Source organism: Mirounga angustirostris, unplaced genomic scaffold (genome assembly GCF_029215605.1).
Source record: "Mirounga angustirostris isolate CCGP_5_RB_7025 unplaced genomic scaffold, mMirAng1.0.hap1 SCAF_13, whole genome shotgun sequence".
Lineage (NCBI taxonomy): Eukaryota > Metazoa > Chordata > Mammalia > Carnivora > Phocidae > Mirounga > Mirounga angustirostris.
In genome coordinates, this window is record NW_026991721.1 from 99,133,045 (window position 1) to 99,150,141 (window position 17,097).

Genomic DNA, 17,097 nt, shown 5'->3' on the forward strand with positions numbered 1-17,097 from the left:
CTTTGGAGGGCTAGGGGCCTTGATTCTCTGCAAACTGGCTTCTCTTACTCATCCACTACACGTGGCTCCATTCAGAACATTCCCAATGCTGGTCTCTGCACCTGACCTTACAGAATCTTCTAACCCATCTCCTCGCAGCTGGCCAACTGGGTGTGCATGGTCTGAATCCAGTTCCTTAGAGAATCTGCCTGGTCCAGTCTGGGTCATTGAGACTTCCCAGTAAATGTTGGGGTAGTAAAAGAGATCTGTGTGGTAGTGAGACTGCCCATCACAGGGACTTAGATGGAACAGACAAATCATCTCAGATTACTGCAACAGTTGGACCTTCAAAAGTCAAGTCACAGACGGGAAGGATGTGGAATCAATACAAGGTGTCATTGTGAGTGGCTCGGAGGCACCATGGCTGACAGACCCTGCTTCTCCCAACTACCTGGGTAGTGGAGTATCTCCAGCAGGAAGCATCCAGAACTCAAAGTCAAAAGACAAAAATTGCCATCCTGATTTGCCACCAACAATTCATATGACAATGGCGGTTAGAAAAACTAACTTTTGAGATCTGGAAGCCTCAGGTTTGGCACATAAAATTGGGATGATAATAACATAGAAGAGGAAAAAAATTCTCCTTTCCCATCTTTGGGTCTCTGGCTGGACTTAAGAATTAAACTGACATGAGACAGATTAATAGGAGAAATGCATGTGAATTTTATTAATATTTTACATGTACATGGGAGGCTTCACAAGAGAATGAAGACCTCAAGAAGTGACCAGAACAGGGGCGCCTGGGTGGTTCAGATGGTTAAGCAAGAAAGCATGCCACTCCCTTCAGCTCAGGTCATGATCCCAGGGTCCTGGGATTGAGCCCTGCATCTGGCTCCCTGCACAGTGGGGAGCCTACTTCTCCCTCTGCCTCTCTCTCTCTGCCATTCCCTCCGCTGTGCTCTCTGACTCTATGTCTCTGTGAAATAAATAAATAAAATCTTAAAAAAAAAAAAAAAAGTGACCAGAGCAGGAAGCCTTTATACCCTTAGACAAGGAAACAATCAATCTGTGAAGAATTGACAAGACAGAAGGGTTTGGCCTAAGGGTAGTAAATGATAAATAAGTAACTAAGAGGGTAAGGATTGTTTTAATAGGGTTCATGTGTACAGATTTCTTAGCACCAAATTCCCTGTCTCTGGTGATAAGAATGTCTTCCTTCCTCCTAGAACAAGGAGGGTACCTTTCATATGGGACTTTTATCTCCTGCTTTCAGGAAGAAAAAGGAGGATCAGAGTGTCCTTCTTGGGCCTACTGGTTTTTTAAATGCCTTTAATTTAAAATAATCAAATGCCAAAGTGACATATGTTAAGGTGATGTAATTTGGTTTTCTTTAATAGTATCTGTTCTGTTCAATGTTCTCTGTTCAAGGTAATGAGAAATTTAAACCATAGTTTCCCTTATGTTGAATCCTTACCTTGGGAAACGTATCCTCTTCCCACTCATGGGTCAGTTTAACAGGGGACTTTGGAAAATAGTGGCTATATAGCTTATATGTGGCTTTGATACTATAGTATCCCTTGCCCCCTCATCCTGTCATTAATTTTTTCCTACCCTTTTCAGAAGCTGCCAAGATTTATAGTCAGAATCAGATTTCACTGTAGATTGAAATCTGCCCCCCATGTTGGCCCTCTATCCACTGCACATGAATGTCTGTTATAATTATGAATGCATGAATATACAAATATACATGTGGTGAAAATATATTTCCAAAATCAACAGCCTCTGGAAGCTTTTCTGGAAAGAAAAGCTTTTTTTTCCCTTTTTTAAGGTTAACATAGACTCTATGAAAACAAACTGTTTAATCACATAAAACAAAGACCAGATTTTTAAATCAGATCCTGAACAGTTCAAACAAAAATTTAAATGTGTGGTTTATTTCATTATCCCAAACTGCATTTTCCCTTTTTCTTTCTCAATGGTCCACTGTGGAATTTTTCTGAGAAGCAATTAACCGAAAACCCTCAAATCCTTTTCCTAGCAATTGCGGCTAAAAAAACAGAACTTCACATCCCAAGTCTAAGAAAGATGTATATACGAAATGCTTCTTGCTTTATCCTTATTATTTGGAGTCCCTGGATGTCTTATTTTCCTTTTGAATATGAATTCAGGAGCAACTGAATATCCTGGTGGCGAACATGAGAGCAGTCCTTGAGCAGAGCTGCAACGGTGTCCTCATGGACATTGAAGGGCACATCAGCTTTTCCAGTGGTCTTCCTACTGGAACTCTATTCCACGGTGATTCCAACAGGCTTCAGTGAGCAAAACACTTGATAATGTCTTGGGCATTGGCTTGGAAAGGCAATCTTCTTGTATGGACAAAATGGAGTGAAGACATAGTTCCAAAAGCAATAGCCTCTGGAAGGAGCAAAGAGCAAGAAGGAAGTAAAAAGGGAGGAGGAGAGGCAGGGAGAGTGAAAGAGAGGGAAGGAGGGAGAAATGGAAGAAGTCAAGAAAGCATGCCACTCCCATACAGCTGGAAGCATGGGCTCTTCTTCCCATGTGGTCAGCTCATAATGTATTTGCTTTGTTACCTTAGGTCACGGCCTCATGAGAAAATAGCTCTAAAATACTAGTGCGCAAAAGATCAAGGTCTGAGATGCAAGAAAGAATGAAGAACAAGTAAGGACCCTAACTTGTGGGTAATTCTAATAGACGTATTAAAAAATAATGTCATAGGGCTCCTGGGTGCCTCAGTCGGTTAAGGGTCTGACTCCTGATTTTGGCTCAGGTCATGATTTCAGGGTTGTAAGATTGAGCCCTACGTCAGGCTCAAGCAGGCTCAGCATGGAGTCTGCTAGAGATTCTGTCTCTCCCTCTGCCCCTCCCCCCACTCATGCTCTTTCTCTTTCTCTCTCTAAATAATTAAATAAAATCTTTTTAAAAATTTTAAAAAGTAATGTCATATGTGGTTAAAAATAAGCAAGATGGAATTAAAAGGCACAATAGCAACAGCCTATAAATTTCAGGGGAGTGTAAATACATGGGGTTGAAGTGTTCTAGATCTTTGAATTATCCAGGAAGGGTAAAAGTATTGATTATCTTTAGACTGATAAGTTAACAATGCATATTGTCATTCCAAACAGATGATGGTATACTGCGCATACTTCCTTGGCACTCGCCATGCCTGTTCAACATTTTTCTACTGCAAGGACCTGAGCCTGAGGGTTTTCTCTGGTTGTAGGAGTATGTTTGGCCCCTACACAGAGCAAGTCAGAAAAGCTGGAGAGTTAATGCAGCAGTCCTCAGGCCCTCACCCAGTGACAGATGAGAAATGCTGAATAATTATGCCAACTTCCTTGCTCCTGGAATAGAAATGCCATAACATGTTCTCTGCACTCTCGCAGAGGTCCCAGCAGGAGTGAGTCCCAGCTGCCCACAGCAGTAACTGGTTCATGAACGGAGCCTGATTGGCCTCCTTTCTTTCTGTCACTTTCCCACACCCTCACCAGTGCCTTGTGGGATCCAAAGTAAAATACCTATACTCCAATTTTAGGCACCACAAAAATAACTCCATCAAATTAGTAGAGTAGAGGAAATGGAATGACCAAAAAAGAAAAAAAATCATTCAGAAGGAGGCAAGAACTAAGAGAGAGAGAAAAAAAAAAAAACAAAACAAAAACAAAAACACAATATAGACCTGTCAGGACAAAAAAAAAAAAAAGTGTAAAGTAAGAAGGCAGTTGATGGAGAGTTAAAGATAGACAAAAAAATCGGTAAAAATACGTAATACCTGGGCAGCAGGATTCATTAACTGGACTTAATGGATGTATATAAAATACTGCATCCAACACCTACACGTTTGTTTCAAGAATACAGAGTCCATTAAAAATTACCCTACACCTGCTTACAAAGCAAAGCTCAACATATTTCAAAGGACTGAAATGATATAGAATAAATTCTTTGATGAACACTTTCAAGTTAAAAGTCAAAATATAAAAAGATAACTAGAATATCCTTATATGCTTGGAAATTAAGAAATGTACCAATAAATAACCCATGGCTCAAAAAAAGCAATCATAGTGAAAATTATAAAATAGTTTGAACTGACTAGTAATAAAAGTGCTACATATCACAATTGGTGGGTTGAAGCCAAAAGAGTATTTAAGGGGAACTCTACTCCTCAAATGTATACACTAGTAATGTAAATGGGGTTATGAAGTTAGGAGAGGAACATCAAACAGACATAAGTAGAAAGAAAATAATAATACAGAGCAGAAACTAATAAAGTAAAACGCTAAGGTACAATAGGGAAGATTAGCAAGGCTCAGTGGTCAGCTCTCTGAAAAGACTAATATAATTAGCAAATTTCTGGTTGGAATGATCAAGAAAAAAAGAGAGAGAGAGAAAGAAGGCACATACACCCAATGTCAAGAGTGAACACAGAAACCTCATGGTTATACTGCAGACATTTCAAAGATAGTAACTAGTCATCGTGAATAACTTTACAACAATATATTGAAAATTTAGATGTATAAGTTCCCAAGTAAATATACAACACATGCAAAACTTGAATTGTCCTGTAAACATCAAAGAACTTAAATTGAACATGGTTCCCACCTGAAACCCTCGAGGCAGATGGCTTCACAGGTGAGTTCTAGCATGTATTCAAGGAATCAATAGTTTTAGTCTTCCACAAGATCTTTCAGAGCATAGAGAATGAGAAAACACCCCTCAACTGATTTTATAAGTTCAGCAAAACCCTAGTACCCAAGGTACCAAGATTATTTATGAGAAAGAAAAATTACAAACTAAAAATCACTCATGAATACAACTCCAAAAATCCTGAACAAATTATTGTGTAGTCCCTAAAATAGCAAACACTTATTTGGGGCTTACTAGGTGCTAGGCACTGGTTTAAGCCCTTTGGACATGTTACTGAACCTTACAATGGTGCTGTGTGGTAGGTACGATAATCCTCATTTCAGCATATGAGGCACAGAGAGGTTAAGGAATTTGCCCAGGTCACACTGCTAGGTAGTGGTTTGGCTGGAGTTCAGACCTACACAGTCTGATTCGATAGCCTATTCTTTTAGTAGTTACACTATGACCAAGGTGGATTGATTGCAGGAAAAAGAGGCAATTTAACATCCAAATATCAATTAATATAAATTATATTTACAGATCAAAGGAGAAATGCCTTCTGATCATTCAATAGATATATAGGGGGGAAAAGCTCAAAGTCCACATCCATTCACAACAACAACAAAAACTCTTGGCAAACTGAGAATAGAATGGAACTTCCTTAATGTGATAAGGATTATCTACAAAAACTTCAACAAACATCACACTTAATGATGCCACATTTAAAAGCTTTCCCTTCAACTTGAGGACAGAGAAGAGAATGCTAACAATTACCAATTTTATTCAATATTCTACTAGGGGTCTTGGACAACACAGTAGGTAAGAAAAATAAATAGAATGTATAAGGATTGGAAACAAAAAAAGATACAATTATTATTTTAAACAGATAGTGATGATATATAGAGAGAAATTTTAAAATCACCTACAAAGAAACTACTGGAATATAGGAGTTTAGCAAAGTTTCTGGATACGAAGTGAATATAAAAAACTAAATTCATTTCTAACCAGCAACAGTTATAAAATGAAATTTAAAACAAACTTCATTCACAATGGCATTAAAAAATGAGAAGTGCCTAGGAATAAATCCAACAAAATATGTACAAGACCTTAATGGAGAAAATTATAAAATTTTATTAAAAGGCATTAAAGAAGACCTAAATAAACGGAGAAATAGACCACTTCATGGACTGAAGGCCTCAACATTGTAAAGATGTCATTTCTCTCCAAATTGATTTATAGACTCAGTAAAATCCCAATTAAAATCCCAATAGGTTTTTGTTGGAACTTGACAAGCCAGCTCTAAAATTTATACGACAATGTCAAGGGCCAAGAGTAGCTACTCTTGAAGAAGAAAAATAAGGTAGGAGGACTGTCTCTACCAGACATAATACTTATTATAAAGCTATAGTAATGAAGACCGTATGGTATTGGTATAAGGATTGACAAATAGACCAATGAAATAGTAGAGAGCCCATACACAGACCCATAACTTAATCAACACTTGATGTACAGCAGAGGTGATATCCTAGATCAGTGGGGAAAAGACAGAGTTTTCAATAAATAGTGCTGGGGTAACTGAGTATCCGTAGGGGAGAAAATGGAATCAGACTTTCTCTGAACACTATGCACAAAAAAAATCAATTCAAGTGGATTAAAAAGTATAGATGCCCAGCAAAACTCTAAGGATTTTAGAAGGTAATATAGAAGAATATCTTCATGACCTTGGGGGTAGAGAAGGATTTCTTTTTTTTTTTTTTTTTAAAGATTTATTTATTTATTTATTTGAGAGAGAGAGAATGAGAGAGAGCGAGTACATGAGAGGGGGGAGGGTCAGAGGGAGAAGCAGGCTCCCTGCCGAGCAGGGAGCCCGATGCGGGACTCGATCCAGGGACTCCAGGATCATGACCTGAGCCGAAGGCAATCGCTTAACCAACTGAGCCACCCAGGCGCCCAGGATTTCTTAAACTGGATACAAAAATCATTCTTGGGAAATCTGAGATTTGTAAATTTGAGTATATTACAGTTAAGAACATCTGTTCAACCAAAGACACATTAAGAGAGTGAAGGGATAAGCCACCGAGTGGGAAAAGATCCTACAACTCACAAAACTGACAAAGGACTACGATCCAGAATTTATAAAGAACTTCTGTGAATCGAAATGGTGAAAATAAAGAACGACCCAGAAGACTTGAACAGACCCTTTCTGAGAAAGAAAATCCAAATGGCCAATAAACCTATGAAAAGATGCTTAATCTCATCAGCGGAATGCAGATTAAATCCCAACAAGATGCTACTACACAGCCATCAAATTGGCAAAAATCACATCAGCCAGCACCAAGGACCTGAATCGCAGATATTCTCATGTATTTTTAATGGGCATATACATTGGTGCACCAGGTTGGAGAACAGGCTGCCATGAACTAAGAGAGTTGAGCTGGGCACACTCTGTGCCCACCAATTGCACACCCAGGGTCATACCTAGAGCAAATCTGAGAGGCACGTGACTGTTCTTTGCAGCATTGTTTTGAAATAGCCCCCACTAGAAAAACCGAAATGTGCGGCAACAGTAGAATAAATACATTAGAGGAGACGGTCATGAAAACGCACCATGATTATAGTTATAGACATCAACGTGGGCGGTTCTCCAAATGATGCAGCTGGAGAGAAACAAGTCCTGAAGAAGATGTACATTTTTATTCCAATTATATAAAGTTCAAAACAGGCAAAAGTAAACAATATTATTTAGTGCTGCATAAATGAGCGGCAAGCTGTAAAGAAAAGCAACAGATGTCAGGATAGAGGTGGGCTCTGGAGGGGAAGGAGGAGGTGTCGCCCCCACGGGAGAAAGGGGTGCTTCTAAGACCCTGCGGTGTTCTATTTCTCAACTTGGGGGCTGTTACTGGGTGTCCATTTTATATTAATCTTCATACTGTGTTTTATGAACATTTTTATATGTATGATCAATCTTGTGATTAAAAAAAAAAAATCCTGCATGTCTAGATGCAGAGTCACTTTTGAAACGAGCGCAGGTGTAGAGATGAAGGGTACGTGACCATAGAGGTGCCCTCGTCTGCTCTGTGAGGCATGCCCTAGCCTGGCTCCTTTTACGGGTTTTACCCAATGGGGTTAAAGCATTCAAGGGCACTGAAGGACACATGGCTATCCCAACAAAAACGGGGCAAGGATAGCGGGGAACAGAACAGAAACCTCCACTCAAGCTTCCCTCCAAGCTGCTCTTTCCAATGCTGGAAAAAGTACTTCCGTGATTCAGACATCAAGGCCTCCTTTAGATCAGAGGCCCGGGATGCCCCAGAAATGATTTAGACCCCAGTAGGCAGTGATGTCTCCTTTCACACTCCATGGCTTCTGCTTATCTCCCAGAAAGAAACGTACACCCAGGTACAACACAGCTATTAGGAGCCCGCTCCTGAGGCCGCGGCGGGGGTGGGGGGTGTTCACTGGAGCAGCAGAGAAGCACCTCCACCGAGCCTTTTCCTGGTTTTCCGCTCAAACCAGACCTGAGGCCAGGTGTGAACCCTTAGGTCGGAATCCAGGGCAGAGCCAAATTAAGCAACTCCCAGAGTCAGAGGAACCGGCCATTTGGAGTCTTTCATGTGCTTGGTAATTAATAATAAATAAACGAAATTACAAGTCAAATGATAACTCATCAAATGTGATGTGGTCCCACAGGGCCTGCTTCAGGTTTTAATGAATACATATGGTGAGTCCAGGGATGATTAATCTGAGCCTTCACTGCGCGGAGGTGGGGAGCCCTTTCCCGGAGTCCACAACCCTTCGGCGCCCCTCTCTTGTTAGAGTCATGGCTCTCTGTGGGGAAGGAAAGAGGCTGTTCCATCAGTCCTCGAGGGGCCCTGTGTGTGCACAAAGACTGCATTTCCTAGGGCTCTAACATGCGTCCTTTCGCGGAGCTTTGCGTTGAAATCCCCCAGCCACACAGACACAGATCAGCCAGAAACTCTAGTTCTCTAGTTCTCTGGTTATCTATACTCACGAGTCTCCAAATTTTAAGCTGGCCACTGAATCCATTGCTCAGGTTGCAGGAAGCTTTGAGAAGGAGGCCAGGGCAGGGAAGGAGAGGAAGGGCGCAGGGGGCGACCTGCTCCGCTGGAGGAGAGGAGTGATGGGAGAGGGGGGAGACCCGGGGTGGGGACCGTTGAGGGAGGAGGAGATTCCTAAGCCTCAGCTGGGGCCAATTCCATAATCCAGCAAAGAGGTGTCCAGCCCCAACTCACCCCTGTGGCATGGCTTGTGAACTGCAGGGAGATGGCATTCAAGGGCCTTTGGCAGAGCCAGGGACCAGAGGCTTTGTGGTGGCAGGTGGCCAGCCTGCTGGAGGTGGGCATGTGGCCAGCAGTGATACCAAAGCTCGTGAGGCTGAAAATCAGGGCGGGGCTTCCACGACACCCACCTGGAAAAGCCGAGACCTGGGGTTGCTTCTGTGCTGTATGGATGATTTTGCTTTGCTTCCTCTTTGATGTGATATTCCTTCGTCACGTGCTTACTTACAATACTTGCTATGATCTGATTTAGGCCTATCTTCTCTGTTCCATTGATTTTTTTTCCCTGCTAATTACCGTAGCGGTATAATGCATATATTTGGCACACCTTTCAGGCCACTAATAATTCGATACAAATAGAAGGCTGATGTATTTCACTCTTTTCTCCCTCTGTTTCATACAGATATGAAAAGCAACTCGTTTTATGTTCTGAGTGCAAGCTGTTCGGACTAAGATTGGATCTTGTAATTCTGTTCCTCTTGCATTGTGTTCTGTTTTGTTTTTGAGAAAGCATGAGGTCAGATGATTAAAGGGGAATGCTTACAAAATTGGGAAAAGAACAGTAAAGGCTGAACGTGGACTTTCCAAAAAGTTGAGGAGAGATGTCACAGCCTCGTGGGAATCCCATTCTGTAAAGGAAACCCAGCCTCGGAAGTAAACGCTGTGGGTGTCAGCCTTCAGTCTCTTGTCAGAAAGCTTTGGAAAAGAACGTGTGTGTGGGGGGGGACCCCATCCATTCAATCCTGTCTTCTTCATCCCCTCCCGCCTTTCATCCTCACACCCACTTTCTAAGGGGTTAATGCATGTTCTTTTCTTTATGTGTATTTTTGTGAATTAGGTACTGTTGCTTTGTATGTATATGCCTTTATTTATGTTATTTTTCACTATGCCCTTAATGCCCACGCACACTGCTGTGCATACATGTGGGCTGTTACTTCTTGCCATCCCGAGACTTGCATCCCCTCTTTTCTGAATCTACTCCCCCAGGGATGGACACCCAGATTGCCTCCAACGCCCCAACACAGCGTTTCTGTAGATGTCCCTGTCTCCTCTGTGCAGACCTGGGTGGGAATTTTTACAGGGTATATTCCCAGGAGTAGAAATGCCAAGTCATTAGTCAATTAAATATTTAACTTTCATAAGACACACCAGTGCAAGCCTTACCAGCCTATATCCCCACCAACAGTACATGGGAGTTCCTGTAATCACCAACACACCCATACACACCTCCAACCCCTACCAAAATTCTTGGAATGATCTACTTTACCAATTTTTGCCAGTCTAATGAAAATAAGACAATTTTTTAAAGTAGGCTCCATACCCAACGTGGGGCTTGAACTCACGACTCTGAGATCAAGAGTGGTAGAGTCATGCTCTACCACTAAGCCAGCCAGGCCCCCCTACAGTTTTTTAAATTTCACCTTTCTCTGATCAATTTGAGGACATATAAAGGTGCATATCAGGGGGTAAGGTTAAGTGTTATAACAACCCCCACATGTCAGTGGTTCCTTTTTCTCTTTGGACTTTCTCCTACTCCAAATTTGTATATTTTGATTTGTATATTTTTTGTATATTCTAGAAGGTATTGGTTCCCTGTTGATTTTATCCATTGCAAATATATCTCCAATCTGCCTGATCACTTTGGCTATGGTCTTCCATCAGTCAGCAATCTAAGTTTTTAAGTAACCTAGTTAATCATATTTAGCCTTTTGTTTTTGTTTTTGTGTTTTTATTTGCTTAGTCTTAACCTCTGAATTCCTCTTGAAGGTACCCTATCACAACTTCCTTTGTCAATTGCCGCACGAGTCCCCAGTTTGCAGGGGTGTCACTTGTTAAGGCAAAGGAGAGTGGAAGGTCCCAGGGGAAAAGCCCACCCAAAAACTAATTGCCCAGCCTCCAAGTCTTTCCCCTAGCATCCAGTTTCTCATAATCCTGCAGGCCCCGAACTGGAAAAACTCAGTCCTCCAAGGCTCCTGTAGGAACGTACAAAACTGTTCAGGAAACCCTTCCAACTGGCTGGAGAGTCAGGCAAGAGTCAGACCACAGAGAGCGTGCCATTAAAACGGCTGCAGTATTAAAGGGTACTATGCTGGAACTTTTTCAGACACACTGAAACTTCTTTCAGTCTTCCTCCTGTGTTGTTTCTTGACTTTGATCTCTTGCTCACACTTCTCCCTTGCCCAAAAAGCCCTGGTCTACCTTTGCTTGGCTAAACCCTCTTATCCTTAAGACTTTCAGGAAGGCTTCTGTGACCTCTGTCACCCGACCCCCACATCTAGGTGAATTGCACCTCCTGTGTGTTCCCCAGGACCTGTCCTACTCTCTCATGCTGAATTTACCACACTGCATTGCAGTGGCCCTTCGGTCACCTGATTGTGAACTTTTTGGAAGAGCCTGAATCCAATTTCCCCCTTGTATTCTTAGCGCCAGCATGGGACCTGACACGTGCATTGGCAGTAATGGCTTTTGAGTGGATCTGATGGGCTTACTACGCCCTATCCCTGCCCTTGGCCCTCCTGCCCAAGCTTCAGGGACTCCCGGGGAGATTTTCACTACAATGGAGAGGAGGGCCCAGAAGAATTCCGCTCCAGCAGCCAGCTGGGGTGCCTCTCCCTTGCTCTGCCACCCAGGCTACTTCTGGGCTGATCTATCTCCCGCCAAGCCCTGCGGCACGTGGATCTGGGTTAGCTCTCCTGGGCCTCAGCTTCTGTTGTGGAAGGGGAGGGGGGCAGCGCATCTTACATAGGGTTGAGTGAAGGCCAGTGAAAATCAGGGTGCTCCGTGCGGGCAGTGGCCCTCCTCTTTCCGATTCCCACATTCAGAGGTCAGCTTGAACCGGAGAGCAGGCCTCAGGCAAGCAAGGCTGGGGGAAGACAGTCCTCGGCCCCATGGGCCTTGCAGCTTGCCAAGCTCGGGGCTCGACTGCCCCCTTGTGTCCAGAGAATGAAGGACAAGGGAAACAATCCCAAACAGGTTTGGGACTGGTCCCCAGGGAGCCATCCTGCTGTCCGGCCTCCTTCCCCTGAAGGACACACTCACACACAGAGACACACAGTCAGGATGACGACCTACCTTGTCCTCCAGGAGTCTGCCACCCACCCCACTCACTGCTCGTTATTTCCCCTGGAGGTCTGTCTGAGTGCCTGGGATCCTCCTCTGGAAGGCAAAAAGAAGGGCAGGCACATTTTAAAGGGGGTTTCTCCAGGAGAGGCCCACAGACAGGATAGGAACGGGCAGAAGAGCTTCTCCTGCCTGCCTGTAGATTCTGCTTCCAGAAGCTTTCTCCACGGCAGCTTTGGAGGGTTCCATTATCAAGAGAGGAACACTGCTGGGCTTGGCAGCCCTGTCCTAGGGGCCCCTGCCGTCACACCACTGCCTGACTGTGCGGGACCTCGGTCTAGGTCTGTCCATCCCAGGCACCTGGATGGGCCCTCCTCCCACCCCCTCTGCCCCGGTTCCTCTCCACAGTACCTCCCTATTGATTTCTTTCTTAGGGCTCACACTTTTTTATTTTATTATATTTTATCTTTGATCTACTCCTCTACTGTCTGCCTTCCCTTCTGCTCCCAAGTAGAATGAGGTCAGGGCCTTGCTGGACTCATTCACTGTATCCCCAGAATACAAAACAGGGACGGGCATATAATGGCCACGGAGTCCATGTTCACGGATGAGGGTCCCCGACCGTGCCTGGTGTCCACCCGTGGCTCCCACCCTGGCCATGCTGCTTCTTCTACCTGACCTGCCTCAGCACCCCAGGCCCCTGCACCTCCATCCCACTGGCTGCCTGGCAACTGGGCACAGACTGTTAGTTCAAGACTCACTTTAAGCATTATGTCTTTGCGATGCTTCCCTTATCTCCCCCAGATTAGGCATGATCGTCTGCATGCCCTCCCCTCCTAACACTGTTGTCCTAACTGCCTACAAGCCCAGCAAGGCAAGAAATGTGTCCTATTTAGTCCTTGCTCAATGCCTGGCAGATGGCAGATGTTAAATAAATATTTGTTGATGAACTCTGATTACCCCCTGGAGAGGCTCACAGAGTCCAATACCCTGAGCTACCTTCTCAGCCTTCCTTGTTCTCCTCTGTTCTCTCATACGGAGCCCACCCTCTAGGCAAAGAAAACAGAAAACATCACATCATTCATCTGGCATCTTCCTAAGGCCGTGTGTTGTTTTGTTTTGTTTTGTTTTTAGCAATAGCGTTTCTTCCAGTGTGAACACATTTCCAACCATCACCCTCTCTTATAACTCATCTCGGCTGCCACTTACATCATGAAACCTTCCTCCGACCCTAAGCAGGAACCAATCCTATCTCTTCTGTGCTTCCCGTCATTGTCCCAAGCAAATTCTGTCTTGCCATAGAGTCCCACGCCTACTCAGTAATAGTGCTTAACAAAAGTGTGTTGCTTGTTATTTCAGTGGATGACAAATCCTTTCTGGCCACTAGCCTCCCATGAAACCAAAGACAATGCCTACTCACAGTCAGCCCACAAAGTGTACGTGGTATCATGTAAGAGAGCCAACAGCTCCCTGGTGTGACTGCCCATGTAACTAACCCCATGACCCCTGGAGAACATACCCCAGGATGTGTGTCCACACTTTATGCAGGGAGGTAGAGCACTGGGCACCTCAGCCCTGCCGAGAGCACCTGCCCTGGACACCCTCGCCGTATGCCCTCCCACCTTCCTCTTTGCTTTCTGCTTTCCCAGGCCAATCCAGCTTTCTGGCTGCACACTCCAGTGTGCACTTGGAGCTGTCTTTGGAGGAGGTGCTAACACTCAGCCTCTGGGTCCACATACTGCAAGCTTCCTCTAGTAGCTAACTCCCGATCTGCTCCCAGCCTTTGAGAGTCAATTTCTCCTATCACTCATGTGGTAACACCATGGATAGATCTGACCCGCCCTCTATGACCATCGCCAGCATGCACACGCACACACACACACACACACGTGTGCACATACCCACATATACACATGAGAATATACACAGATACAAAGACATGGGGCATGATGTGATCAAGGGCTTAAGTGTTGCAACTGTGTTTACAGTAAGGACCAGTCCCGGGCAAAGTTTCTGACACTTACTGAGCACAGTGCCTAGCTTTACGTAGGCACTCAACAAATATTTGTTGGATGAATAAATTACTTGCTTGCCTACCTCCTACCCCAAACCAACCATCACCACTTGGGCAACTTCTCTGCCCGCTCGAAGTGTTGGCTTGCTTCACCATGCCAGTGCCCGGTGGGTTATCGGGGACCACCAGGGACAGGACCTCAACCTACCCAGCTGTCTTCAATTTTTCCTGAAGTTCACCAAACATGGTATGTTACTTCCCCTCTGGGTCTCTGCTACTGCAGAATTCCTGCTCTTCACAGACTATGCCCCCGATTCTTTCACCTTACTCCCAGTCACCCCTTACATCCCACTGATCTGCTGCTACTTCCTTCAAAAGTCTTTCCCAAGCGCCCCATCCCTGTCCCAAACTGGCTTAGGTGGATCGCGTTGGATGAAGAAGGAAAACCACTTCTTTAGAACTCCAGCTCCCTTTAGAACTGCTTGTTACATGCATATGGAGTGTCAGCAAAAACTTACACGTACAACATTGCACACATGATTATCTACCAGGTGTATTCATGTTCTATCTTTGGGAGTCTCACAATAACCCTGGGGAGGCGGGTTATTCTATCCATTTCAGCAATGGGGACACTGAGGCTCTGAGGTATTAAAAACCCACCTGACATCACAAGAGCAAGTAAGCCGAGAGCCAAGTACCAAAATCCATGTCGCCTGACGCCAAAGCCTGTATTCTCTTCGTTTCGTGGGATGGGGCCGCAGTATCAACAGGGGTGAAGATTCGGGTGGGGAATGAGCTCAGAAGGTGAGCAGTCCCCAAAATGCCTAAATTAGGTGATCGTGGGGGACTCTACCCTCATCACTCCATGCAACCGAGCCACCCTCAAAACTAGGGGAGGCACAGGGCGCCTGGGTGGCTCAGTTGGTTAAGCGACTGCCTGCGGTTCAGGTCATGGTCCCGGAGTCCTGGGATCGAGTCCCACATCGGGTTCCTGGCTCAGCGGGGAGCCTGCTTCTCCCTCTGACCCTCTCCTCCCTCATGCTGTTTCTCTCTCTCTCTCTTTCTCAAATAAATAAATAAATAAATAAAATCTTTAAAAAAAAAAAAAACAAAAAAACTAGGGGAGGCACAGCTTTATTTCTCTGGTCCAATTCTTTCCCCGACCCTGGGCCATTAGCAGAGAATATTATGAACCTCTCTGTGTGAGATAAACATCCCTATTTACCTGGCAATCATGTATAATAAGACTCTAAAAGCATTTGCTGGTAAGGGTTCTAAATAAAGCTGGCTGACCGGAGAGGAAAGCAAACGGGGGAGGCGGCCAGAATGTGGCCTCGAAGTCCTGCCCCGTGTGCTCCCTCGCCTTCCCAATATGCCGCTCAGTCCCTTCTCTGGGCCATAAAGAATGTCCCCGTGTGGTCTGAACACTTCTCCAGGAGGGTCTCAGCTGCCCGCTGAGCCTTCTCCAGCTTCTCGATGGTGAAGCCGGACCCCGGGGGGGTGTCCCCCCACGAATTTCTCCTTCGGTGGCAGTGCAGAGAACCTCTTGGCCCCCACCATGTAGAAGGTGGTCTCAAGGCTCCCGCCCAGCACCAGATGGCCCCTGGGCCGGAGCAGGGACCTGGGGTGGCACAGGGCATCCTGGAAGGCTTCCAGGGTGAGGCAGGCAGCCGCAAGGCACAGGGCAGAAAGGAGACAGTCGGCCAGGGGTGTCACCCTTGAGCACCTGGTGCACAGATCTCCTCCTCAGCCCACTTGACTCTAAGTGGAGGGGAGAGGAAGGAGTGGCCAGCAGGGTCAGGCTCATCGTGTGAGACGCATACGTCACTCCTGGCCATTCTCTGCCTCTCACACAGACTCCCAGAATATCAAGTCACTGGCTTTACAGACCAAGAAACCGAGTCTCAGAGACAGGGGCAGTCAGGAAGCCAGCTGCTGACCCCGACCCCGAGGTCACTGCTCTTTCCACTGGTAGCCCCTCTCTGGGCAATGTACTCCTGGCGCTTGGTCTGTTCTCTGTCTGCTAGGTCCATGTTTAACACGACCCAGCCAAGTGCAAAAGGACATGGAAAGTTGGCCAGGAATCAGCTGAGCAAATCTTACAAAATGCACTTGGCAGACTTTGCGGGTGTCCACCAGGCTCTCCCCATGTCTCCTGACCATGCCATCCGGCCTCCTCACTGCTCCCCACACACATTCTCTTCTTACCTACACCTGTTCTCAGCATGTGGGGCTCATTCATACTGAGGTATGCGTAAGGACTGGCACTTACAGATTTACTCTTTCCAGTTCCGCATTTTTAAGAAGTCACAGTCTGGGGGCACCTGGGTGGCTCAGTTGGTGAAGCATCTGCCTTCAGCTCAGGTCCTGGGATCAAGCCCCGCGTCAGGCTCCCTGCTTGGCAGGAAGCCTGCTTCTCCCTCTCCCTCTGCCTGCCGTTCCCCTCGCTTGTGCTCTCTCTCTCTCTGTCAAAAAAAATAAGTAAAATCTTAAAAAAAAATCACAGGCTTAAGCAAAAGACATAAGAATCTAATATACAACTTCAACCGTCTTACCTAACTGGGGACAGTGGTATTTGGGGAGTGGAGGTGCTACGGTGGACCTTCCTGCTGCCCTGAAATTATCCAAGGTAAGTAGAGTCTGTTCACTTGCATGCAAGATTGGTCTTAATTCTATGCCCACCTCCTGCGATGGGCAGAAAGATGCCACAAGTTTGGCGCCACCTGGAGGCTGTAACTGGAACAACAGGGGCGCCTGCCCATCAGAACGTCTATCACAGGTCTATGTCAGCGCGGGGGCGCACGCCCTGGCCTTCTGGGTGGGCGTTCATGACAATTCCCTCTGGCTCTGGGTCTGTCTACAGCCATCTATTTCTCTTCCCTCTTTTGCTCTTTGTCGGATTCATCTCTCACTCTTCCTCCTTTCTTCTTGGAATCCCCGTCCCCACTTCCTTCCTTCTTAGTCTCCCCCTGCTTTGCCATTTCTACACGAGCCCCGTGAAAAATTCTTGATTCTGGGAGTTAAGTGAAGCTCGTATCATGGCGATCCCAAGCAAACAACAAACCCCTGACCTGTCCTCCTCAAACTCATCCACAGATCTCACCA